Genomic DNA, 23,339 nt, shown 5'->3' with positions numbered 1-23,339 from the left:
AGCACAATTTGGCAGTGGGTTGCAGAGAAAAAGAAATATGCTGGCAGAAAAATCCAATTGAGTGATTAAACAGCTCTTCATTTTCTGGCTTTATTTTTATGCTAACTAATTTGTTCTCTGAAAAGTGTCCACAAAGCCAAGTATCTGATTAACATATTTGTAGGGATGGTTTTTCACCTATTACTAAATTAAACTTGCTTCATTGGAAAGGCAGCAAGATGCATCCTCATTTCAATATCTACTGAAATAATACAGGTTGACACCAGGAAACATTAACGCCACTGCATCCTTGCTGCTTTCTCATGTGGAAGTCTGTTTAATGTGAAAACAAGGTGATATCTAATTAGCACACAGGTAAGGAATTAAGAAAATCTTTATTTAAGGGTGAAGATGTTTCTCACAAAATCGTTGCCCCAATGCATCATTGAAATTCAAGCTGGAAAGATGATTTTAATATATCACTTGTACATTTTGTATTGCTCTTATGGTGACAATGTAGTTTGTTTTTGTCAATTACCATTTTAATAATAGGGTAAAGAAAATTAAGTGGATTTTTGAAAGAAAACAATACTGTCAATATACTATTAAAACAAATTAAAATGGTAAAAGTTATTGTACTTTAAGTAAAAATAAAAGCTAAAATATCAATCCCAGTTTTGGATTACTTTAATGAACAAAAAAAAAAATTCATATAGCAAAGTATAGTTTCAATCTGCCTACCTCTGGGTTATGGGCCCACCGTGCTTCCATTGCAGTACTCTGCTGCACATGTAAGTGCAAGAGATCCTGAAGCACTCACTCATCATGCGAAAGTACTAATGTGTTTCTTCATTGGTTGCTGGAAGAAACATCTTACAAAAACTCTCCAGATTATTGACTTTTTAAAGTTTTTCTAGGAAACGTTCTAGATGAATGCTTATTAGTCTTTGTCAGTATGTGCTTTTTGCAAAGTGTCTCTGTGGCGCAATCGGTTAGTGTGTTCAGCTATTTATCAAAAGGTTGGTGGTTCAATCCCACCCAGGGACGTAATTGACCTTGTGATCACATTTTGGTATTATTTAAGTAGACAAGTCAAAATTGCAAACCCCCTCTTATGGTATAGGGTACCTGGCCTTCTCTGATGTAATCAGAGTTAGATTTGATTAAGTGATTTTATAAAAAAACAGCTAGGAAGCACAATTTAGCAGTGGGTTGCAGAGAAAAAGAAAAATGCTGGCAGAAAAATCCAATTGAGTGATTAAACAGCTCTTCATTTTCTGGCTTTATTTTTATGATTACAAATTTGTTCTCTGAAAAGTGTCCACAAAGCCAAGTATCTGATTAACATCTTTGTAGGGATGGTTTTTCACCTATTACTAAATTAAACTTGCTTCATTGGAAAGGCAGCAAGATGCATCCTCATTTCAATATCTACGGAAATAATACAGGTTGACACCAGGAAACATTAACGCCACTGCATCTTTGCTGTTTTCTCATGTGGAAGTCTGTTTAATGTGAAAACAAGGTGATATCTAATTAGCACACAGGTAAGGAATTAAGAAAATCTTTATTTAAGGGTGAAGATGTTTCTCACAAAATCGTTGCCCCAATGCATCATTGAAATTCAAGCTGGAAAGATGATTTTAATATATCACTTGTACATTTTGTATTGCTCTTCTGGTGACAATGTAGTTTGTTTTTGTCAATTACCATTTTAATAATCGGGTAAAGAAAATTAATTGGATTTTTGAAAGAAAACAATACTGTCAATATACTATTAAAACAAATTAAAATGGTAAAAGTTATTGTACTTTAAGTAAAAATAAAAGAGCAAAAATATCAATCCCAGTTTTGGATTACTTTAATTAACAAAAAAAAATGCATATAGCAGAGGATAGTTTCAATATGCCTACCTCTGGGTTATGGACCCAGCATGCTTCCATTACAGTACTCTGCTGCACATGTAAGTGCAAAAGATCCTGAAGCACTCACTCATCATGGGAAAGTACCAATGTGTTTCTTCATTGGTTGATGGAAGAAACATCTTACAAAAACTCTCCACATTATTGACTTTTTAAAATGTTTCTAGGAATCGTTCTAGATGAATGCTTATTAGCCTTTGTCAGTATGTACTTTTGCAAAGTGTCGCTGTGGCGCAATCAGTTAGTGTGTAAGGCTATTAACCAAAAGGTTGGTGGTTCAATCCCACCCAGGGACTTAATTGACCTTGTTATCAGATTTTGGTGATCTTTAAGTAGACAAGTCAAAATTTCAAACCCCCTGTTATGGTGTAGGGTACCTGGCCTTCTCTGATGTAATCAGAGTTAGATTTGATTCAGTGATTTTATAAAAACAGCTAGGAAGCACAATTTAGCAGTGGGTTGCAGAGAAAAAGAAATATGCTGGCAGAAAAATCCAATTGAGTGATTAAACAGCTCTTCATTTTCTGGCTTTATTTTTATGCTAACAAATTTGTGCTCTGAAAAGTGTCCACAAAGCCAAGTATCTGATTAACACCTTTGTAGGGATGGTTTTTCACCTATTATTAAATTAAACTTGCTTCATTGGAAAGGCAGCAAGTGATGTCATCCAAGCATTGGGTCAAAGTTGGCTTCAAACCTCGTCTGCTTATGAAAAGAGAAAAGGGGTATGCAGGGCATGGCGGCCTTTTGCGGTGCTTGGATGACCCCTAGTTCGCATTAAATAATGCAGTCGAGTTTCCCACATTTGGGGAAATCACAGGGGTCAGCATACCCAGAATGCAATGAATGAACCGCACCCTGGGAGAACAGTCTTCATGACCATGGTATCTCCTATGCAAAATAAGTATGATTTGGGATAGGGCTGGGGAGGGCCGCTGCTCAGGCACATCTCCTTCAAGTAAAGGAGATTCAACTGAGGCAGCACAAGGGAACTCTCATCTGGGGACAACAACTGCAGGGAGAACACATATTTTCAGATGAACATGGGAGGGTAGAAGGCTGCCTAATACTGAAGCACCCCCAAACAACAAACCAAATGCAACAACTAGTGCAAGCATTCCTGGGGGAAGGCCTGCAGCAGATGGATTTGCATATGGCGATGTCATCCAAGCAGTGGGTCAAAGTTGGCTTCAACCCTCGTCTGCATATGAAAAGAGAAAAGGGGTGTGCAGGGCATGGCGGCCTTTTGCGGCACTTGGATGACCCCTAGTTCGCATTAAACACCTCCACCCTCTGTCGGTGTGGGGCTCATGTTGGCTATGCCCCAGCCCCTGAAGGATTCAAGCTGATTTCTTGCAGCAGCTGGGCACTGTAACAGCTCCAGAGCTGCTCTGTAAGGCAAGTAAAAGGGTGTGGGCCCTGCAGCACTACCTGTAGTTCGCATTGTGCGAGACCCCTAGTTCGCATTAAACACCCCCACCCTCCTTCGTTGTGGGGCTCATGTTGGCCATGCCCCAGCCCCTGAAGCATTCACGCTGATTTCTTGCAGCAGCTGGGCACTGTAACAGCTCAAGAGCTGCTCTGTAAGGCAAGTAAAAGGGTGTGGGCCCTGCAGCACTACCTGTAGTTTGCATTGTGCATTGGAAGGCACAAAGTAAGCAGACGGGAGGAGAAGTCAGGATAGTGCACAAGGGTATAGACGGGAGGGGCTCAAGAAAAAAGAAGTGGAAACAGACAGCAAACTAGGCTTCCAATGCACAATGCAAACTACAGGTAGTGCTGCAGGGCCCACACCCTTTTACTTGCCTTACAGAGCAGCTCTGGAGCTGTTTAATCACTCAATTGGATTTTTCTGCCAGCATAATTTTTCTCTTACGTCCTAGAGGATGCTGGGGACTCCGTAAGGACCATGGGGGATAGACGGGCTCCGCAGGAGACATGGGCACTTTAAGAAAGACTTTAGATCTGGGTGTGCACTGGCTCCTCCCTCTATGCCCCTCCTCCAGACCTCAGTTTACTACTGTACCCAGAGGAGACTGGGTGCTTTTCAGGGAGCTCTCCTGAGTTTCCTGACAGAAAGTATATTTGTTAGATTTTTTTATTTTCAGGGAGCCTGCTGGCAACAGACTCCCTGCATCGAGGGGCGGAGGGGAGAGATGCACACCTACTTCTGTGAGTTGATAGGCTCTGCTTCTTAGGTTACTGTACAGCATTAGCTCCAGAGGGATCGGTACGCAGGTCTCACCCTCGCCGTCCGTCCCAGAGCCGCGCCGCCGTCCCCCTCGCAGAGCCGGAAGATAGAAGCCGGGTGAGTATGAGAAGAAAAGAAGACTTCAGAGGCGGCGGAAGACTTCATGATCTTCACTGAGGTAACGCACAGCAGTAAAGCTGTGCTCCATTGCTCCAATACACCTCACACACGGCAGTCAGTGTAAGGGTGAAGGGCGCAGGGGGGACGCCCTGGGCAGCAATATAGACCTCTCTTTGGCAAAATAAATATATATGCAGCTAGGCACTGTATATATATATAAGAGCCCCCGCCATTTTTTTACTATATTTGAGCGGGACAGAAGCCCGTCGCTGAGGGGGTGGGGCTTCTCCCTCAGCACTCACCAGCGCCATTTTCTCCACAGCACCGCTGAGGGGAAGCTCCACGGACTCTCCCCTGCTTATACCACGGTAGAAAGAGGGTCTTAAAGAAGAGGGGGGCACATAATTAGGCGCATATATATATGGAAATACAGCGCTACTGGGTAAACATAAAATTATTGTGTTTTTTTCCTGGGTCATATAGCGCTGGGGTGTGTGCTGGCATACTCTCTCTCTCTGTCTCTCCAAAGGGCCTTGTTGGGGAACTGTCCTCAGATAAGAGGATTCCCTGAGTGTATGGTGTGTCGGTACACGTGTGTCGACATGTCTGAGGTAGAAGGCTCTCCTAGAGAGGAGCAGGAGCAAATTAATGTGGTGTCTCCATCGACAACGCCGATACCTGACTGGATGGATATGTGGAATGTTTTAAGTGCTAATGTAAACTTATTACACAAGAGATTAGACAAAGCTGAAGCTAGGGAACAGTCAGGGAGTCAACCCATGCCTGTCCCTATGTCGCAGGGACCTTCGGGGTCTCAAAAGCGCCCACTATCCCAAATAGTTGACACAGATACCGACACAGATTCTGACTCCAGTGTCGACTACGATGATGCAAAGTTACAGCCAAAATTGGCTAAATGTATTCGATATATGATTATTGCAATAAAAGATGTTTTGCACATCACAGAGTCCCCTGTCCCTGACACGAGGGTACACATGTATAAGGGAAAGAAACCTGAGATAACCTTTCCCCCCTCACATGAGTTGAACGAATTATGTGAAAAAGCTTGGGAATCTCCAGACAAAAACCTGCAGATTCCCAAAAGGATTCTTATGGCGTATCCTTTCCCGCCAATGGACAGGATACGGTGGGAATCCTCCCCTAGGGTGGATAAAGCATTGACACGCTTATCCAAAAAGGTAGCGCTGCCATCCCAGGATACGGCTACCATCAGGGACCCTGCTGACCGCAAGCAGGAGGTTACCCTAAAGTCCATTTACACACATTCTGGTACCTTACTCAGACCGGCAATTGCGTCGGCCGGGGTTGTAGCGCGGTGGCAGCATGGACAGATACCTTATCAGCAGAGATTGAGACCCTAGTTAAGGATGCTATGTTATTGACCATAGGGCATATAAAAGATGCTGTCCTATATATGAGAGATGCTCAAAGTGACATTAGTCTACTGGGTTCTAGAATAAACGCTATGTCGATTTCTGCTAGACGAGTCCTATGGACCCGGCAATGGACAGGTGATGCCGACTCAAAAAGGCATATGGAGGTTTTACCTTACAGGGGTGAGGAATTGTTTGGGGAAGGTCTCTCGGACCTAGTCTCCACAGCTACAGCTGGTAAATCAAATTTTTTGCCTTATATTCCCTCACAGCCTAAGAAAGCACCACATTATCAAATGCAGTCCTTTCGATCACAGAGAAACAAGAAAGTACGAGGTGCGTCCTTTCTTGCCAGAGGTAAGGGCAGAGGGAAGAAGCTGCACAACACAGCTAGTTCCCAGGAACAGAAGTCCTCCCCGGCCTCTACAAAATCCACCGCATGACGCTGGGGCTCCGCTAAAGGAGTCCGCCCAGTTGGGGGCACGTCTTCGAGTTTTCAGCCACATCTGGGTTCATTCGCAGGTGGATCCCTAGGCAATAGAAATTGTTTCTCAGGGTTACAAGCTGAAATTCGAAGAGGTGCCTCCTCGCCGGTTTTTCAAATCGGCCCTACCATCTTCTCCCCAGGAAAGGGAGATAGTGTTAAATGCAATTCACAAATTGTATCTTCAACATATGCAGATGAGGGTTCCAGCCAACTTTGGCCCACTGCTTGGATGACATCACCGTATGCAAATCCGTCTTCTGCAGACCTTCTCCCAGGAATGCTTGTACTAGTTGTTGCATTTGGTTTGTTGTTTGGGCGTGCTTCAGTATTAGGCAGCCTTCTGCCCTCCCATGTTCATCTGAAAATATGTGTTCTCCCGGCAGTTGTTGTCCCCAGATGAGAGTTCCCTTGTGCTGCCTCAGTTGAATCTCCTTTACTTGACAGAGATGTGCCTGAGCAGCGGCCCTCCCCAGCCCTATCTCAAATCATACTTATTTTGCATAGGAGATACCATGGTCATAAAGATTGTTCTCCCAGGGTGAGGTTCATTCATTGCATTCTGGGTATGCTGACCCCTGTGATTTCCCCAAATGTGGGAAACTCAACTGCATTATTTGTGGTAGCTCTGGTAAAAGTCAGATTTCTTTGTCTCAGATCTTCCTCTAGCCTTGTTCTTCTTTCGAGAGTTCCATTGTGCTGCCTCAGTTTGATCTCCTTCACTTGACAGGGGGGTACCCGAGCAGCGACCCTCCCCAGCTCTAGCCCAACTCCTACATACCTGCCAGGTGAGATACTATGATCATGAAGGTGCTTCTCCCAGGGCAAGGCTCACCCATTGCACTCTGGGTGTGCTGCTCCTGCGATTTCCCCAAATGTGGGAAACTTGACTGCATAATTTGTGTTTCCCCTGGTCGGCTCTCGTATAATTCAGATCTCTTTGTCTCAGGTCTCTCTCCAACCTAGTTTGCTGTCTGTTTCCACTTCTGTTTTCTTGAGCCGCTCCCTTCTATGCCCTTGCGCACTATCCTGACTTCTCCCGTCTGCTTACTTTGTGCCTTCCAACGCACAATGCGAACTACAGGTAGTGCTGCAGGGCCCACACCATTTTACTTGCCGTACAGAGCAGCTCTGGAGCTGTTACAGTGCCCAGCTGCTGCAAGAAATCAGCTTGAATGCTTCAGGGGCTGGGGCATAGCCAACATGAGCCCCACACCGAAGGAGGGTGGAGGTATTTAATGCGAACTAGGGGTCATCCAAGCACCGCAAAAGGCCGCCATGCCCTGCATAACCCTTTTCTCTTTTCATATGCAGATGAGGGTTCCAGCCAACTTTGGCCCACTGCTTGGATGACATCACCGTATGCAAATCCGTCTTTTGCAGACCTTCTCCCAGGAATGCTTTTACTAGTTGTTACATTTGGTTTGTTGTTTGGGGGTGCTTCAGTATTAGGCAGCCTTCTGCCCTCCCATGTTCATCTGAAAATATGTGTTCTCCCTGCAGTTGTTGTCCCCAGATGAGAGTTCCCTTGTGCTGCCTCAGTTGAATCTCCTTTACTTGACAGAGATGTGCCTGAGCAGCGGCCCTCCCCAGCCCTATCCCAAATCATACTTATTTTGCATAGGAGTTTCCATGGTCATGAAGATTGTTCTCCCAGGGTGAGGTTCATTCATTGCATTCTGGGTATGCTGACCCCTGTGATTTCCCCAAATGTGGGAAACTCGACTGCATTAATTGTGGTAGTGGGGGACTGTGTTTGTGCTTTCCTCTGGTCAGCTCTGGTAAAAGACAGATTTCTTTGTCTCAGATCTTCCTCTAGCCTTGTTCTTTTTTCGAGAGTTTCCTTGTGCTGCCTCAGTTGGATCTCCTTCACTTGACAGGGGGGTGCCCGAGCAGCGACCCTCCCCATCTCTAGCCCAACTCCTACTTACCTGCCAGGTGAGATACTATGATCAGGAAGGTGCTTCTCCCAGGGCAAGGCTCACCCATTGCACTCTGGGTGTGCTGCTCCTACGATTTCCCCAAATGTGGGACACTTGACTGCATAATTTGTGTTTCCTCTAGTCGGCTACTCGTATAATTCAGATCTCTTTGTCTCAGGTCTCTCTCCAGCCTAGTTTGCTGTCTGTTTCCACTTCTCTTTTCTTGAGCCCCTCCCTTCTATACCCTTGTGCACTATCCTGACTTCTCCTCCCGTCTGCTTACTTTGTGCCTTCCAACGCACAATGCAAACTACAGGTAATGCTGCAGGGCCAACACCCTTTTACTTGCCTTACAGAGCAGCTCTGGAGCTGTTACAGTGCCCAGCTGCTGCAAGAAATCAGCTTGAATGCTTCAGGGGCTGGGGCATAGCCAACATGAGCAGCAAGATGCAGCACTGGACTATTAGTAATGTACTGTTGTATGCTGAGCACCACAATGCAGCACAAGACAATGAGCAGTGATACTGAGCACTGATGAGGATACTACTGAGAACTGACACTGAGCAGGAGAGACACACTACTAGTATTACTGAGCAGCAATAAGTAACCACTGATACTGGGCACTGATATTGAGATTTCCACTGAGAGAACATAGCCACGTCCTCTCCGCTCTCTCTTCAATGCACGAGTAAAAATGGCGGCAACGCGCAGCTCTTTATATGGAATCCGAATCTCGCGAGAATCCGACAGCGGGATGATGACATTTTCCCTTGTTCAGGTTTTCCGAGTCAGGCGGGAACAACCGAGCCTGCCACGGACCAGTGTAAACCACGTGGAGTTCGTCGGGAATTCGGTTCTCGGAGAACCGAACCCGCTCCTCTATATATACTATATTACTATGTTACTGTAGTATACAGAACACCACAATGCAATGAGCAGTGATAGTGAGCACTGATGAGGATACTAGAACTGACACTGAGCAGCAAGATGCAGCACTGGACTATTAGTAATGTACTGTAGTATGCTGAGCACCACAATGCAGCACAAGACAATGAGCAGTGATACTGAGCACTGATGAGGATACTACTGAGAACTGACACTGAGCAGGAGAGACACACTACTAGTATTACTGAGCAGCAATAAGTAACCACTGATACTGAGCACTGATATTGAGATTTCCACTGAGAGAACATAGCCACGTCCTCTCCGCTCTCTCTTCAATGCACGAGTAAAAATGGCAGCAACGCGCAGCTCTTTATATGGAATCCGAATCTCGCAAGAATCCGACAGCGGGATGATGACATTTTCCCTTGTTCAGGTTTTCCGAGTCAGGCGGGAACAACCGAGCCTGCCTCGGACCAGTGTAAACCACGTGGAGTTCGTGGGGAATTCGGTTCTCGGAGAACCGAACCCGCTCCTCTCTACCTTATACCCATCAATTTTTTTATTTTCAATCTAAGCCCCTGCAGTTTTCTGTAAGCATCTGCTTCGCTATGATGATCAACAAGTCACAAGGGCAAACACTCAGGGCTTGAGGCGTAGATCTTAGGACCAGCTGCTACAAGCATGGCAGAGGTGTCACTATCACTGGTGACACCCAGAAAGGTGGCGAGGGAGATTGTAATGCAGTGCGCGCAGATAAACAGCGCAATGGTAAAAAGGAGGCATGGTTTCATAGGTAGGGGCGTGGCCTGGTGGCCTGAATCTACATTTTGTTGCTCCGGGTGTCCCGGGGGTTGGGGGCTGCACCCGGGGACTAGTGTGTGAGCTGTGCTGGCTCCTGCACAGTGACAGGGCATGGCCACCCAGCATGACTCCTCCCTTCTTGACCATGCTGTAATTGCAGTCGCACTGCAGTTCAGCGTGATCATAAAAAATGGTGTAGGCTCCTGCTGGTGCAGGCTGTAGAGAAAAGCTGCTGTGACCACGCCCCCTGTGTCTCCTCCGTTGCAGACCCCATTTTGAAGCCTTGCCCCCGGACTAAGAGAAAAGTATGCCCTTGCGCACTATCCTGACTTCTCCTCCCGTCTGCTTAATTTGTGCCTTCCAACGCACAATGCGAACAACAGGTGGTGCTGCAGGGCCCACACCCTTTTACTTGCCTTACAGAACAGCTCTGGAGCTGTTACAGTGCCCAGCTGCTGCAAGAAATCAGCTTGAATGCTTCAGGGGATGGGGCATGGCCAACATGAGCCCCACACCAAAGGAGGGTGGGGGTGTTTAATGCGAACTAGGGGTCATCCAAGCACTGCAAAAGGCAGCCATGCCCTGCATGCCCCTTTTCTCTTTTCATATGCAGATGAGGGTTCCAGTCAACTTTGGCCCACTGCTTGGATAACATCACCGTATGCAAATCCGTCTGCTGCAGACCTTCCCCCAGGAGTGCTTGTACTAGTTGTTGCATATGGTTTGATATTTGATGGTGCTTCAGTATTAGGCAGCCTTCCGCCCTCCCATGTTCATCTGAAAAGATGTGGTCTCCCTGCAGTTGTTGTCCCCAGATGAGAGTTCCCTTGTGCTGCCTCAGTTGAATCTCCTTTACTTGACAGAGATGTGCCTGAGCAGCGGCCCTCACCAGCCCTATCCCAAATCATACTTATTTTGCATAGGAGATACCATGGTCATGAAGATTGTTCTCCCAGGGTGAGGTTCATTCATTGCATTCTGGGTATGCTGACCCCTGTGATTTTCCCAAATGTGGGAAACTCGACTGCATTATTTGTGGTAGTGGGGGACTGTGTTTGTGCTTTCCTCTGGTCAGCTCTGGTAAAAGTCAGATTTCTTTGTCTCAGATCTTCCTCTAGCCTTGTTCTTCTTTCGAGAGTTCCCTTGTGCTGCCTCAGTTGGATCTCTTTCACTTGACAGGGGGGTGCCCGAACAGCGACCCTCCCCAGCTCTAGCCCAACTCCTACTTACCTGCCAGGTGAGATACTATGATCATGAAGGTGCCTCTACCAGGGCAAGGCTCACCCATTGCACTCTGGGTGTGCTGCCCCTGCGATTTCCCCAAATGTGGGAAACTTGACTGCATAATTTGTGTTTCCCCTGGTCGGCTCTCGTATAATTCAGATCTCTTTGTCTCAGGTCTCTCTCCAGCCTAGTTTGCTGTCTGTTTCCACTTCTCTTTTCTTCAGCCGCTCCCTTCTATACCCTTGTGCACTATCCTGACTTCTCCTCCCGTCTGCTTACTTTGTGCCTTCCAATGCACAATGCAAACTACAGGTAGTGCTGCAGGGCCCACACCATTTTACTTGCCTTACAGAGCAGCTCTGGAGCTGTTACAGTGCCCAGCTGCTGCAAGAAATCAGCTTGAATGCTTCAGGGGATGGGGCATGGCCAACATGAGCCCCACACCAAAGGAGGGTGGAGGTGTTTAATGCGAACTAGGGGTCATCCAAGCACCGCAAAAGGCCGCCATGCCCTGCACGCCCCTTTTCTCTTTTCATATGCAGATGAGGGTTGAAGCCAACTTTGACCCACTGCTTGGATGACATCACCGTATGCAAATCCGTCTTCTGCAGAACTTCCCCCAGGAATGCTTGCACTAGTTGTTGCATTTGGTTTGTTGTTTGGGGGTGCTTCAGTATTAGGCAGCCTTCTGCCCTCCCATGTTCATCTGAAAATATGTGTTCTCCCTGCAGTTGTTGTCCCCAGATGAGAGTTCCCTTGTGCTGCCTCAGTTGAATCTCCTTTACTTGACAGAGATGTGCATGAGCAGCGGCCCTCCCCAGCCCTATTCCAAATCATACTTATTTTGCATAGGAGATACCATGGTCATGAAGATTGTTCTCCCAGGGTGAGGTTCATTCATTGCATTTTGGGTATGCTGACCCCTGTGATTTCCCCAAATGTGGGAAACTTGACTGCATTATTTGTGGTAGTGGGGGACTGTGTTTGTGCTTTCCTCTGGTCAGCTCTGGTAAAAGTCAGATTTCTTTGTCTCAGATTTTCCTCTAGCCTTGTTCTTCTTTCGAGAGTTCCATTGTGCTGCCTCAGTTGGATCTCCTTCACTTGACAGGGGGGTGCCCGAACAGCGACCCTCCCCAGCTCTAGCCCAACTCCTACTTACCTGCCAGGTGAGATACTATGATCATGAAGGTGCTTCTCCCAGGGCAAGGCTCACCCATTGCACTCTGGGTGTGCTGCCCCTGCGATTTCCCCAAATGTGGGAAACTTGACTGCATAATTTGTGTTTCCCCTGGTCGGCTCTCGTATAATTCAGATCTATTTGTCTCAGGTCTCTCTCCAGCCTAGTTTGCTGTCTGTTTCCACTTCTCTTTTCTTCAGCCGCTCCCTTCTATACCCTTGTGCACTATCCTGACTTCTCCTCCCGTCTGCTTACTTTGTGCCTTCCAATGCACAATGCAAACTACAGGTAGTGCTGCAGGGCCCACACCCTTTTACTTGCCTTACAGAGCAGCTCTGGAGCTGTTACAGTGCCCAGCTGCTGCAAGAAATCAGCTTGAATGCTTCAGGGGATGGGGCATGGCCAACATGAGCCCCACACCAAAGGAGGGGGGAGGTGTTTAATGATAACTAGGGGTCATCCAAGCACTGCAAAAGGCCGCCATGCCCTGCATGCCCCTTTTCTCTTTTCATATGCAGATGAGGTTTCCAGTCAACTTTGGCCCACTGCTTGGATAACATCACCGTATGCAAATCCGTCTGCTGCAGACCTTCCCCCAGGAGTGCTTGTACTAGTTGTTGCATATGGTTTGATATTTGATGGTGCTTCAGTATTAGGCAGCCTTCCGCCCTCCCATGTTCATCTGAAAAGATGTGGTCTCCCTGCAGTTGTTGTCCCCAGATGAGAGTTCACTTGTGCTGCCTCAGTTGAATCTCCTTTACTTGACAGAGATGTGCCTGAGCAGCTGCCCTCACCAGCCCTATCCCAAATCATACTTATTTTGCATAGGAGATACCATGGTCATGAAGATTGTTCTCCCAGGGTGAGGTTCATTCATTGCATTCTGGGTATGCTGACCCCTGTGATTTTCCCAAATGTGGGAAACTCGACTGCATTATTTGTGGTAGTGGGGGACTGTGTTTGTGCTTTCCTCTGGTCAGCTCTGGTAAAAGTCAGATTTCTTTGTCTCAGATCTTCCTCTAGCCTTGTTCTTCTTTCGAGAGTTCCCTGGTGCTGCCTCAGTTGGATCTCCTTCACTTCACAGGGGGGAACCCGAGCAGCGACCCTCCCCAGCTCTAGCCCAACTCCTACTTACCTGCCAGGTGAGATACTATGATCATGAAGGTGCTTCTCCCAGGGCAAGGCTCAACCATTACACTCTGGGTGTGCTGCTCCTGCGATTTCCCCAAATGTGGGAAACTTGACTGCATAATTTGTGTTTCCCCTCGTCGGCTCTCGTATAATTCAGATCTCTTTGTCTCAGGTCTCTCTCCAGCCTAGTTTGCTGTCTGTTTCCACTTCTCTTTTCTTCAGCCGCTCCCTTCTATACCCTTGTGCACTATCCTGACTTCTCCTCCCGTCTGCTTACTTTGTGCCTTCCAATGCACAATGCAAACTACAGGTAGTGCTGCAGGGCCCACACCCTTTTACTTGCCTTACAGAGCAGCTCTGGAGCTGTTACAGTGCCCAGCTGCTGCAAGAAATCAGCTTGAATGCTTCAGGGGCTGGGGCATAGCCAACATGAGCCCCACACCAAAGGAGGGTGGAGGTGTTTAATGCAAACTAGGGGTCAGCCAAGCGCCGCAAAAGGCCACCATGCCCTGCACGCCCCTTTTCTCTTTTCATATGCAGACGAGGGTTGAAGCCAACTTTGACCCACTGCTTGGATGACATCACCATATGCAAATCCATCTGCGGCAGGCCTTCCCCCAGGAATGCTTGCACTAGTTGTTGCATTTGGTTTGTTGTTTGGGGGTGCTTCAGTATTAGGCAGCCTGCTGCCCTCCCATGTTCATCTGAAAATATATGTTCTCCCTGCAGTTGTTGTCCCAAGATGAGAGTTCCCTTGTGCTGCCTCAGTTGAATCTCCTTTACTTGACAGAGATGTGCATGAGCAGCGGCCCTCCCCAGCCCTATTCCAAATCATACTTATTTTGCATAGGAGATACCATGGTCATGAAGATTTTTCTCCCAGGGTGAGGTTCATTCATTGCATTTTGGGTATGCTGACCCCTGTGATTTCCCCAAATGTGGGAAACTTGACTGCATTATTTGTGGTAGTGGGAGACTGTGTTTGTGCTTTCCTCTGGTCAGCTCTGGTAAAAGTCAGATTTCTTTGTCTCAGATTTTCCTTTAGCCTTGTTCTTTTTTCGAGAGTTCCCTTGTGCTGCCTCAGTTGGATCTCCTTCACTTTACAGGGGGGTACCCGAGCAGCGACCCTCCCCAGCTCTAGCCCAACTCCTACTTACCTGCCAGGTGAGATACTATGATCATGAAGGTGCTTCTCCCAGGGCAAGGCTCACCCATTGTACTCTGGGTGTGCTGCTCCTGCGATTTCCCCAAATGTGGGAAACTTGACTGCATAATTTGTGTTTCCCCTGGTCGGCTCTCGTATAATTCAGATCTCTTTGTCTCAGGTCTCTCTCCAGCCTAGTTTGCTGTCTGTTTCCACTTCTCTTTTCTTCAGCCGCTCCCTTCTATACCCTTGTGCACTATCCTGACTTCTCCTCCCGTCTGCTTACTTTGTGCCTTCCAATGCACAATGCAAACTACAGGTAGTGCTGCAGGGCCCACACCCTTTTACTTGCCTTACAGAGCAGCTCTGGAGCTGTTACAGTGCCCAGCTGCTGCAAGAAATCAGCTTGAATGCTTCAGGGGCTGGGGCATAGCCAACATGAGCCCCACACCGAAGGAGGGTGGAGGTGTTTAATGCAAACTAGGGGTCAGACAAGTGCCGCAAAAGGCCACCATGCCCTGCACGCCCCTTTTCTGTTTTCATATGCAGACGAGGGTTGAAGCCAACTTTGACCCACTGCTTGGATGACAGCACCATATGCAAATCCGTCTTCTGCAGAACTTCCCCCAGGAATGCTTGCACTAGTTGTTGCATTTGGTTTGTTGTTTGGGGGTGCTTCAGTATTAGGCAGCCTTCTGCCCTCCCATGTTCATCTGAAAATATGTGTTCTCCCTGCAGTTGTTGTCCCCAGATGAGAGTTCCCTTGTGCTGCCTCAGTTGAATCTCCTTAACTTGACAGAGATGTGCCTGAGCAGCGGCCCTCCCCAGCTCTATCCCAAATCATACTTATTTTGCATAGGAGATACCATGGTCATGAAGATTTTTCTCCCAGGGTGAGGTTCATTCATTGCATTATGGGTATGCTGACCCCTGTGATTTCCCCTAATGTGGGAAACTCGACTGCTTTATTTGTGGTAGTGGGGGACTGTGTTTGTGTTTTCCTCTGGTCAGCTCTGGTAAAAGTCAGATTTCTTTGTTCAGATCTTCCTCTAGCCTTGTTCTTCTTTCGAGAGTTCCCTTGTGCTGCCTCAGTTGGATCTCCTTCACTTGACAGGGGGGTGCCCAAGCAGAGACCCTCCCCAGCTCTAGCCCAACTCCTACTTACCTGCCAGGTGAGATACTATGATCATGAAGGTGCTTCTCCCAGGGCAAGGCTCACCCATTGCACTCTGGGTGTGCTGCCCCTGCGATTTCCCCAAATGTGGGAAACTTGACTGCATAATTTGTGTTTCCCCTGGTCGTCTCTCGTGTAATTCAGATCTCTTTGTCTCAGGTCTCTCTCCAACCTAGTTTGCTGTCTGTTTCCACTTCTCTTTTCTTCAGCCGCTCCCTTCTATACCCTTGTGCACTATCCTGACTTCTCCTCCCGTCTGCTTACTTTGTGCCTTCCAATGCACAATGCAAACTACAGGTAGTGCTGCAGGGCCCACACCCTTTTACTTGCCTTACAGAGCAGCTCTGGAGATGTTACAGTGCCCAGCTGCTGCAAGAAATCTGCTTGAATGCTTCAGGGGATGGGGCATGGCCAACATGAGCCCCACACCAAAGGAGGGTGGAGGTGTTTAATGCGAACTAGGGGTCATCCAAGCACCGCAAAAGGCCGCCATGCCCTGCACGCTCCTTTTCTCTTTTCATATGCAGATGAGGGTTGAAGCCAACTTTGACCCACTGCTTGGATGACATCACCGTATGCAAATCCGTCTTCTGCAGAACTTCCCCCAGGAATGCTCGCACTAGTTGTTGCATTTGGTTTGTTGTTTGGGGGTGCTTCAGTATTAGGCAGCCTTCTGCCCTCCCATGTTCATCTGAAAATATGTGTTCTCCCTGCAGTTGTTGTCCCCAGATGAGAGTTCCCTTGTGCTGCCTCAGTTGAATCTCCTTTACTTGACAGAGATGTGCATGAGCAGCGGCCCTCCCCAGCCCTATTCCAAATCATACTTATTTTGCATAGGAGATACCATGGTCATGAAGATTGTTCTCCCAGGGTGAGGTTCATTCATTGCATTTTGGGTATGCTGACCCCTGTGATTTCCCCAAATGTGGGAAACTTGACTGCATTATTTGTGGTAGTGGGGGACTGTGTTTGTGCTTTCCTCTGGTCAGCTCTGGTAAAAGTCAGATTTCTTTGTCTCAGATTTTCCTCTAGCCTTGTTCTTCTTTCGAGAGTTCCCTTGTGCTGCCTCAGTTGGATCTCCTTCAGTTTACAGGGGGGTACCCGAGCAGCGATCCTCCCCAGCTCTAGCCCAACTCCTACTTACCTGCCAGGTGAGATACTATGATCATGAAGGTGCTTCTCCCAGGGCAAGGCTCACCCATTGCACTCTGGGTGTGCTGCTCCTGCGATTTCCCCAAATGTGGGAAACTTGACTGCATAATTTGTGTTTCCCCTGGTCGGCTCTCGTATAATTCAGATCTCTTTGTCTCAGGTCTCTCTCCAGCCTAGTTTGCTGTCTGTTTCCACTTCTCTTTTCTTGAGCCGCTCCCTTCTATGCCCTTGCGCACTATCCTGACTTCTCCTCCTGTCTACTTACTTTGTGCCTTCCAACGCACAATGCGAACTACAGGTAGTGCTGCAGGGCCCACACCCTTTTACTTGCCTTACAGAGCAGCTCTGGAGCTGTTACAGTGCCCAGCTGCTGCAAGAAATCAGCTTGAATGCTTCAGGGGCTGGGGCATAGCCAACATGAGCCCCACACCAAAGGAGGGTGGAGGTGTTTAATGCAAACTAGGGGTCAGCCAAGTGCCGCAAAAGGCCACCATGCCCTGCACGCCCCTTTTCTCTTTTCATATGCAGACGAGGGTTGAAGCCAACTTTGACCCACTGCTTGGATGACATCACCATATGCAAATCCATCTGCGGCAGGCCTTCCCCCAGGAATGCTTGCACTAGTTGTTGCATTTGGTTTGTTGTTTGGGGGTGCTTCAGTATTAGGCAGCCTTCTGCCCTCCCAGGTTCATCTGAAAATATATGTTCTCCCTGCAGTTGTTGTCCCCAGATGAGAGTTCCCTTGTGCTGCCTCAGTTGAATCTCCTTTACTTGACAGAGATGTGCATGAGCAGCGGCCCTCCCCAGCCCTATTCCAAATCATACTTATTTTGCATAGGAGATACCATGGTCATGAAGATTTTTCTCCCAGGGTGAGGTTCATTCATTGCATTTTGGGTATGCTGACCCCTGTGATTTCCCCAAATGTGGGAAACTCAACTGCATTATTTGTGGTAGTGGGGGACTGTGTTTGTGCTTTCCTCTGGTCAGCTCTAGTAAAAGTCAGATTTCTTTGTCTCAGATTTTCCTCTAGCCTTGTTCTTCTTTCGAGAGTTCCCTTGTGCTGCCTTAGTTGGATCTCCTTCACTTTACAGGGGGGTACCCGAGCAGCGACCCTCCCCAGCTCTAGCCCAACTCCTACTTACCTGCCAGGTGAGATACTATGATCATTAAGGTGCTTCTCCCAGGGCAAGGCTCACCCATTGTACTCTGGGTGTGCTGCTCCTGCGATTTCCCCAAATGTGGGAAACTTGACTGCATAATTTGTGTTTCCCCTGGTCGGCTCTCGTATAATTCAGATCTTTTTGTCTCAGGTCTCTCTCCAGCCTAGTTTGCTGTCTGTTTCCACTTCTCTTTTCTTCAGCCGCTCCCTTCTATACCCTTGTGCACTATCCTGACTTCTCCTCCCGTCTGCTTACTTTGTGCCTTCCAATGCACAATGCAAACTACAGGTAGTGCTGCAGGGCCCACACCCTTTTACTTGCCTTACAGAGCAGCTCTGGAGCTGTTACAGTGCCCAGCTGCTGCAAGAAATCAGCTTGAATGCTTCAGGGGCTGGGGCATAGCCAACATCAGCCCCACACCGAAGGAGGGTGGAGGTGTTTAATGCAAACTAGGGGTCAGTCAAGCGCCGCAAAAGGCCACCATGCCCTGCACGCCCCTTTTCTGTTTTCATATGCAGACGAGGGTTGAAGCCAACTTTGACCCACTGCTTGGATGACATCACCATATGCAAATCCATCTGCGGCAGGCCTTCCCCCAGGAATGCTTGCACTAGTTGTTGCATTTGGTTTGTTGTTTGGGGGTGCTTCAGTATTAGGCAGCCTTCTGCTGCACCCTGCTTTGGTGTGGGGCTCATGTTGGCTATTCCCCAGCCCCTGAAGCATTCAAGCTGATTTCTTGCAGCAGCTGGGCACTGTAACTGCTCCAGAGACGCTCTGTAAGGCAAGTAAAAGGGTGTGGGTCCTGCAGCACTACCTGTAGTTTGCATTGTGCGTTGGAAGGCACGAAGTAAGCAGACGGGAGAAGTCAGGATAGTGCGCAAGGGCATAGAAGGGAGCGGCTCAAGAAAAGAGAAGTAGAAACAGACAGCAAACTAGGCTGGAGAGAGACCTGAGACAAAGAGATCTGAATTATACGAGAGCCGACCAGGGGAAACACAAATTATGCAGTCAAGTTTCCCACATTTGGGGAAATCGCAGAAGCAGCACACCCAGAGTGCAATGGGTGAGCCTTGCCCTGGGAGAAGCACCTTCATGATCATAGTATCTCACCTGGCAGGTAAGTAGGAGTTGGGCTAGAGATGGGGAGGGTCGCTGCTCGAGCATCCCCCTGTCAAGTAAAGGAGATTCAACTGAGGCAGCACAAGGGAACTCTCATCTGGGGACAACAACTGCAGGGAGAACACATATTTTCAGATAAAAATCTTGGTCATGCTCTGGTTTCTCTTCAGAACGAACAAATCTTTCGCCTTTTACTAAAGATTTCCGTGGAGAGGAGCAAAACCGAGTTTTATCTCAATTTTTGCATGCCCCATCTTTTTGGGGTTTCTTTTATCGGTTTAAAGATAGAATGAGTGTGCTTTAATGTAAGCTCATTTGCATAGAAATGACAGTAAATGTTTGTTTCTTTTCAAACAGAACTTTCTTGACCATGCTACTTGCTTGAAAGATCTGGGAGCACATGGAATACAGTACAAACCATGCTTATAGCAAGGAGAAGACAGGTGAGAAATCTGCTTTCTTTCAAATTGGGCGCTCACTTTGATCTGAATGAGGACTGCTGGCACGGCACTCAGGCGACAGGTGGAATCTTGGTCATGCTCTGGTTTCTCTTCAGAACGAACAAATCTTTCGCCTTTTATTAAAGATTTCCGTGGAGAGGAGCAAAACTGAGTTTTATCTCAATTTTTGCATGCCCCATATTATTGGGGTTTCTGTTATCGGATTAAAGACAGAACGAGTGTGCTTTCTTGTTAGCTTTAATGTAAGTTTATTTGCATAACAATGACAATAAATGTCTGTTTCTTTTCAAGCAGAACTTTCTTGACCATACTAATTGCTTGAAAGATCTAGGAGCACATGGAAAAGAGTACAAACCATGCTTATAGCAAGGGGAAGCCTGGTGAGAAATCTGCTTTCTTTCTTTCAAATTGGGTGCTCACTTTGAGCTGAATGAGGACTGCTGGCATGGCACTCAGGCGACAGGTGGAATCTTGGTCATGCTCTGGTTTCTCTTCAGAACGAACAAATCTTTCGCCTTTTACTAAAGATTTCCGTGGAGAGGAGCAAAACTGAGTTTTATCTCAATTTTTGCATGCCCCGTCTTATTGGGGTTTCTTTTATCAGTTTAAAGATAGAACGAGTGTGCTTTAATGTAAGCTCATTTGCGTAGAAATGACAGTAAATGTTTGTTTCTTTTCAAACAGAACTTTCTTGACTATACTAATTGCTTGAAAGATCTGGGAGCACATGGAAAAGAGTACAAACCATGTTTATAGCAAGGGGAAGCCTGGTGAGAAATCTGCTTTCTTTCATTCAAATTGGGTGCTCACTTTGAGCTGAATGAGAACTGCTGGCATGGCACTCAGGCGACAGGTGGAATCTTGGTCATGCTCTGGTTTCTCTTCAGAACTAACAAATATTTCGCCTTTTATTTAAGATTTCCGTGGAGAGGAGCAAAACTGAGTTTTATCTCAATTTTTGCATGCCCCATATTATTGGGGTTTCTTTTATCAGTTTAAAGACAGAACGAGTGTGCTTTCTTGTTAGCTTTAATGTAAGTTTATTTGCATAACAATGACAGTAAATGTTTGTTTCTTTTCAAACAGAACTTTCTTGACCATGCTACTTGCTTGAAAGATCTGGGAGCACATGGAAAACAGTACAAACCATGCAGTATCACAAGAAGATAGAGCAGAATTGAGGACACGTCAACAATTTCTGCCGAAGGTGGTTCATCTTTCCACATGGTGCCTTTGGCCACTGACACCTTCGTTGAGTCAAAGTCTCTGGCTGTGGTCAGAACTTTGAAAATTTATGTCACCAGAACTGTTCAGATTAGGAAAACAGAGGCTCTGTTTGTCCTGTATGCTCCCAACATGATTGGGTGTCCTGCTTCCATGCAGACCATTATGCGCTGGATCTGTGGTAAGATTCAGCATGCTCATTCCACGGCAGGATTGCCGTTACTGAATTAGGTGAAGACCCATTCTACTAGAAAGGTGGGTTCATCCTGGGCAGCTGGTCGGGGAGTCTCGGCATTGCAACTTTGCCGAGCAGCTATTTAGTAAACACTTTTGCTAAGTTTTACAAGTTTGATACCTTGGCTGATGATAACCTCAAGTTGGGTCATTCGGTGCTGCAGAGTCGTACGCACTCTCCCACCCGTTCAAGAGCTTTGGTATAACCCCATGGTTCTTAATGTGACCCCAGCATCCTCTAGGTCGTATGAGAAAATAGGATTTTAATACCTACCGGTAAATCCTTTTCTCTTAGTACGTAGAGGATGCTGGGCACCCGTCCCAGTCCATACTGTGTCTGCAGTTATTACTTGTGGTTATACACATGTTGTGTTACGGTTCTGGTCAGCTTTTTGCTGCAATTGTTCATGCCGTTGGCTTGTGTTCTGTTGAATGCCACGTTCTGCGGCATGCTTAAGGTGTGAGCTGGTAAGATGCTCACCTTAGTTTAACAATAAATCCTTTCCTCGAAATGTCCGTCTCCCTGGGCACAGTTCCTATAACTGGAGTCTGGAGGAGGGGCATAGAGGGAGGAGCCAGTTCACACCCTTTGAAAGTCTTAAAGTGCCCATGTCTCTTGCGGATCCCGTCTATACCCCATGGTTCTTAATGTGACCCCAGCATCCTCTACGGACTAAGAGAAAAGGATGCCCTTGTGTACTATCCTGACTTCTCCTCCCGTCTGCTTACTTTGTGCCTTCCAACGCACAATGCGAACTACAGGTGGTGCTGCAGAGCCCACACCCTTTTACTTGCCTTACAGAGCAGCTCTGGAGCTGTTACAGTGCCCAGCTGCTGCAAGAAATCAGCATGAATGCTTCAGGGGATGGGGCATGGCCAACATGAGCCCCACACCAAAGGAGGGTGGGGGTGTTTAATGCGAACTAGGGGTCATCCAAGCACTGCAAAAGGCCGCCATGCCCTGCATGCCCCTTTTCTCTTTTTATATGCAGATGAGGGTTCCAGCCAACTTTGGCCCACTGCTTGGATGACATCACCGTATGCAAATCCGTCTGCTGCAGACCTTCCCCCAGGAATGCTTGTACTAGTTGTTGGATATGGTTTGATATTTGATGGTGCTTCAGTATTAGGCAGCCTTCCGCCCTCCCATGTTCATCTGAAAAGATGTGGTCTCCCTGCAGTTGTTGTCCCCAGACGAGAGTTCCCTTGTGCTTCCTCAGTTGAATCTCCTTAACTTGACGGGGGAGGGGCTGCCCGAGCTGCCACCCTCCCCAGCCCTATCCCAACTCATACTTATTTTACATATTAGATCTCTTGATCATGAAGATTGTTCTCACAGGGTGAGGTTCATCCATTATATTTTAAAATAGGAAGGTACAAATTACATATTTGAATTGCATCTATGTGCTGGATTCAAATGTCCCCCCCCTTCCTTTCTCAATTGTGCCCGTCAGCAGCTATTCTAAGGTTGCTGCCAATGGGTGTGACACATTAATTTCTTCTGTGGGGTACACTGGACTCCACAAGGATTCACATTGGGGTGTAGAGTAGGATCTTGATCTGAGGCACCAACCGGCTCAAAGCTTTTGACTGTTCCCAAGAAGCTCAGTGCATTCTCCTCTATAACCCCGCTTCCATGAACAGGGAGCTCAGTTTGTAGTTGGTGCCTTCAGTAGCAGGCCAATTAACAGGGGCCTGCCTCAGGCAGCCTATTCTTAGCTATTAATTTTGACAAGAAAAGAAGAACTTGTTTTATGAGAATCTACAAGGGCTGCAGCAGGCTAGGTCTAATAGACATCTTTACTGCAGCTTCATCACTCCCAGCGGCGCTGTATACTCCCGTGCCCTGGTTGCTGGGTCACTGCAGCGGAGGCTCCGGTTTCATCCTAAGGTCAGTCACACACACACCACCCTTCCGGATCACGAGGCCGCTGATGAAGGGGAGCGAGGCCGTAGGGGGTGGGCCGTGTGCGCACTGCGGTGGACACTGATTACTGGGCAGCCGCTCCACTAGCCACCAGGTACAGTTAAGGAGCACAGGTCTGGGGGTTTTTCTCCTATATTAACCCAATTTTGTACTGCCCGCAGCGCATTGTGATAGGTAATAGGGCCTGATTCAGGTTGGATTGCAATCACAATAAGCGATCCAACTGCAAAAATTGCTAAGAGCATACGCATGTGCCTGCATTTTCTGCGGCACCCCGCAGAGAATGTGATCGCCTCTGCCTGTCAATCGGGGCGGGGAAGGGGGGGAGAGGTGGGTCAGCAACACTCCATTTCCAAGTCAGGGATGGAGCGGTGCGGGGGCAAGGCTTCAAAATGGGGTCTGCAACGGAGGAGACACAGGGGGCGTGGTCACAGCGGCTGTATGACATCACATTCAGCCGCTGTGATCACAAAAATGGTGGCGGCTTCCTGCGCGCACATACAGTCTGCAC

General features: G+C 47.5%; 22 non-coding genes and 2 pseudogenes across 22 annotated transcripts; 22 read left to right on the top strand and 2 right to left on the bottom strand.

Annotated features, from left to right (window-relative positions):
* Positions 1–2,630: 2,630 nt before the first annotated feature.
* On the bottom strand, positions 2,631–2,809 carry LOC135015420 (U1 spliceosomal RNA; annotated as a pseudogene).
* Positions 2,810–6,580: 3,771 nt separating this feature from the next.
* LOC135015145 (U1 spliceosomal RNA) lies at positions 6,581–6,749 on the top strand. The gene has a single exon (XR_010213494.1). It is a non-coding gene; the product is annotated as a U1 spliceosomal RNA (small nuclear RNA).
* Positions 6,750–6,863: 114 nt separating this feature from the next.
* Positions 6,864–7,026, top strand: LOC135015264 (U1 spliceosomal RNA). The gene has a single exon (XR_010213598.1). It is a non-coding gene; the product is annotated as a U1 spliceosomal RNA (small nuclear RNA).
* A 671-nt stretch (positions 7,027–7,697) lies between these two features.
* On the top strand, positions 7,698–7,861 carry LOC135015081 (U1 spliceosomal RNA). The gene has a single exon (XR_010213431.1). It is a non-coding gene; the product is annotated as a U1 spliceosomal RNA (small nuclear RNA).
* Positions 7,862–8,013: 152 nt separating this feature from the next.
* Positions 8,014–8,177, top strand: LOC135015309 (U1 spliceosomal RNA). The gene has a single exon (XR_010213625.1). It is a non-coding gene; the product is annotated as a U1 spliceosomal RNA (small nuclear RNA).
* Positions 8,178–10,604: 2,427 nt separating this feature from the next.
* LOC135015259 (U1 spliceosomal RNA) lies at positions 10,605–10,768 on the top strand. Its single transcript, XR_010213593.1, has one exon. It is a non-coding gene; the product is annotated as a U1 spliceosomal RNA (small nuclear RNA).
* Positions 10,769–10,920: 152 nt separating this feature from the next.
* LOC135015384 (U1 spliceosomal RNA) lies at positions 10,921–11,083 on the top strand. Its single transcript, XR_010213658.1, has one exon. It is a non-coding gene; the product is annotated as a U1 spliceosomal RNA (small nuclear RNA).
* Positions 11,084–11,757: 674 nt separating this feature from the next.
* Positions 11,758–11,921, top strand: LOC135015009 (U1 spliceosomal RNA). Its single transcript, XR_010213359.1, has one exon. It is a non-coding gene; the product is annotated as a U1 spliceosomal RNA (small nuclear RNA).
* A 152-nt stretch (positions 11,922–12,073) lies between these two features.
* LOC135015183 (U1 spliceosomal RNA) lies at positions 12,074–12,236 on the top strand. Its single transcript, XR_010213531.1, has one exon. It is a non-coding gene; the product is annotated as a U1 spliceosomal RNA (small nuclear RNA).
* Positions 12,237–12,910: 674 nt separating this feature from the next.
* Positions 12,911–13,074, top strand: LOC135015248 (U1 spliceosomal RNA). The gene has a single exon (XR_010213582.1). It is a non-coding gene; the product is annotated as a U1 spliceosomal RNA (small nuclear RNA).
* Positions 13,075–13,226: 152 nt separating this feature from the next.
* LOC135015383 (U1 spliceosomal RNA) lies at positions 13,227–13,362 on the top strand (annotated as a pseudogene).
* Positions 13,363–14,063: 701 nt separating this feature from the next.
* On the top strand, positions 14,064–14,227 carry LOC135015121 (U1 spliceosomal RNA). The gene has a single exon (XR_010213470.1). It is a non-coding gene; the product is annotated as a U1 spliceosomal RNA (small nuclear RNA).
* A 152-nt stretch (positions 14,228–14,379) lies between these two features.
* Positions 14,380–14,542, top strand: LOC135015251 (U1 spliceosomal RNA). Its single transcript, XR_010213585.1, has one exon. It is a non-coding gene; the product is annotated as a U1 spliceosomal RNA (small nuclear RNA).
* Positions 14,543–15,216: 674 nt separating this feature from the next.
* Positions 15,217–15,380, top strand: LOC135015095 (U1 spliceosomal RNA). Its single transcript, XR_010213445.1, has one exon. It is a non-coding gene; the product is annotated as a U1 spliceosomal RNA (small nuclear RNA).
* Positions 15,381–15,531: 151 nt separating this feature from the next.
* Positions 15,532–15,694, top strand: LOC135015146 (U1 spliceosomal RNA). Its single transcript, XR_010213495.1, has one exon. It is a non-coding gene; the product is annotated as a U1 spliceosomal RNA (small nuclear RNA).
* A 674-nt stretch (positions 15,695–16,368) lies between these two features.
* Positions 16,369–16,532, top strand: LOC135015008 (U1 spliceosomal RNA). The gene has a single exon (XR_010213358.1). It is a non-coding gene; the product is annotated as a U1 spliceosomal RNA (small nuclear RNA).
* A 152-nt stretch (positions 16,533–16,684) lies between these two features.
* LOC135015211 (U1 spliceosomal RNA) lies at positions 16,685–16,847 on the top strand. The gene has a single exon (XR_010213557.1). It is a non-coding gene; the product is annotated as a U1 spliceosomal RNA (small nuclear RNA).
* A 674-nt stretch (positions 16,848–17,521) lies between these two features.
* On the top strand, positions 17,522–17,685 carry LOC135015410 (U1 spliceosomal RNA). The gene has a single exon (XR_010213676.1). It is a non-coding gene; the product is annotated as a U1 spliceosomal RNA (small nuclear RNA).
* Positions 17,686–17,837: 152 nt separating this feature from the next.
* Positions 17,838–18,000, top strand: LOC135015272 (U1 spliceosomal RNA). The gene has a single exon (XR_010213606.1). It is a non-coding gene; the product is annotated as a U1 spliceosomal RNA (small nuclear RNA).
* An 825-nt stretch (positions 18,001–18,825) lies between these two features.
* Positions 18,826–18,988, bottom strand: LOC135015258 (U1 spliceosomal RNA). The gene has a single exon (XR_010213592.1). It is a non-coding gene; the product is annotated as a U1 spliceosomal RNA (small nuclear RNA).
* Positions 18,989–19,132: 144 nt separating this feature from the next.
* Positions 19,133–19,248, top strand: LOC135015454 (U5 spliceosomal RNA). Its single transcript, XR_010213709.1, has one exon. It is a non-coding gene; the product is annotated as a U5 spliceosomal RNA (small nuclear RNA).
* Positions 19,249–19,518: 270 nt separating this feature from the next.
* Positions 19,519–19,634, top strand: LOC135014925 (U5 spliceosomal RNA). The gene has a single exon (XR_010213273.1). It is a non-coding gene; the product is annotated as a U5 spliceosomal RNA (small nuclear RNA).
* Positions 19,635–19,920: 286 nt separating this feature from the next.
* On the top strand, positions 19,921–20,036 carry LOC135015462 (U5 spliceosomal RNA). Its single transcript, XR_010213717.1, has one exon. It is a non-coding gene; the product is annotated as a U5 spliceosomal RNA (small nuclear RNA).
* A 274-nt stretch (positions 20,037–20,310) lies between these two features.
* On the top strand, positions 20,311–20,426 carry LOC135014953 (U5 spliceosomal RNA). Its single transcript, XR_010213302.1, has one exon. It is a non-coding gene; the product is annotated as a U5 spliceosomal RNA (small nuclear RNA).
* The last annotated feature ends 2,913 nt before the right edge of the window (positions 20,427–23,339 follow it).

Source organism: Pseudophryne corroboree, unplaced genomic scaffold (assembly GCF_028390025.1).
Source record: "Pseudophryne corroboree isolate aPseCor3 unplaced genomic scaffold, aPseCor3.hap2 scaffold_294, whole genome shotgun sequence".
NCBI lineage: Eukaryota > Metazoa > Chordata > Amphibia > Anura > Myobatrachidae > Pseudophryne > Pseudophryne corroboree.
Note: the sequence above shows the minus strand (reverse complement) of the source record. Positions and strands in the feature narration are given on the sequence as shown.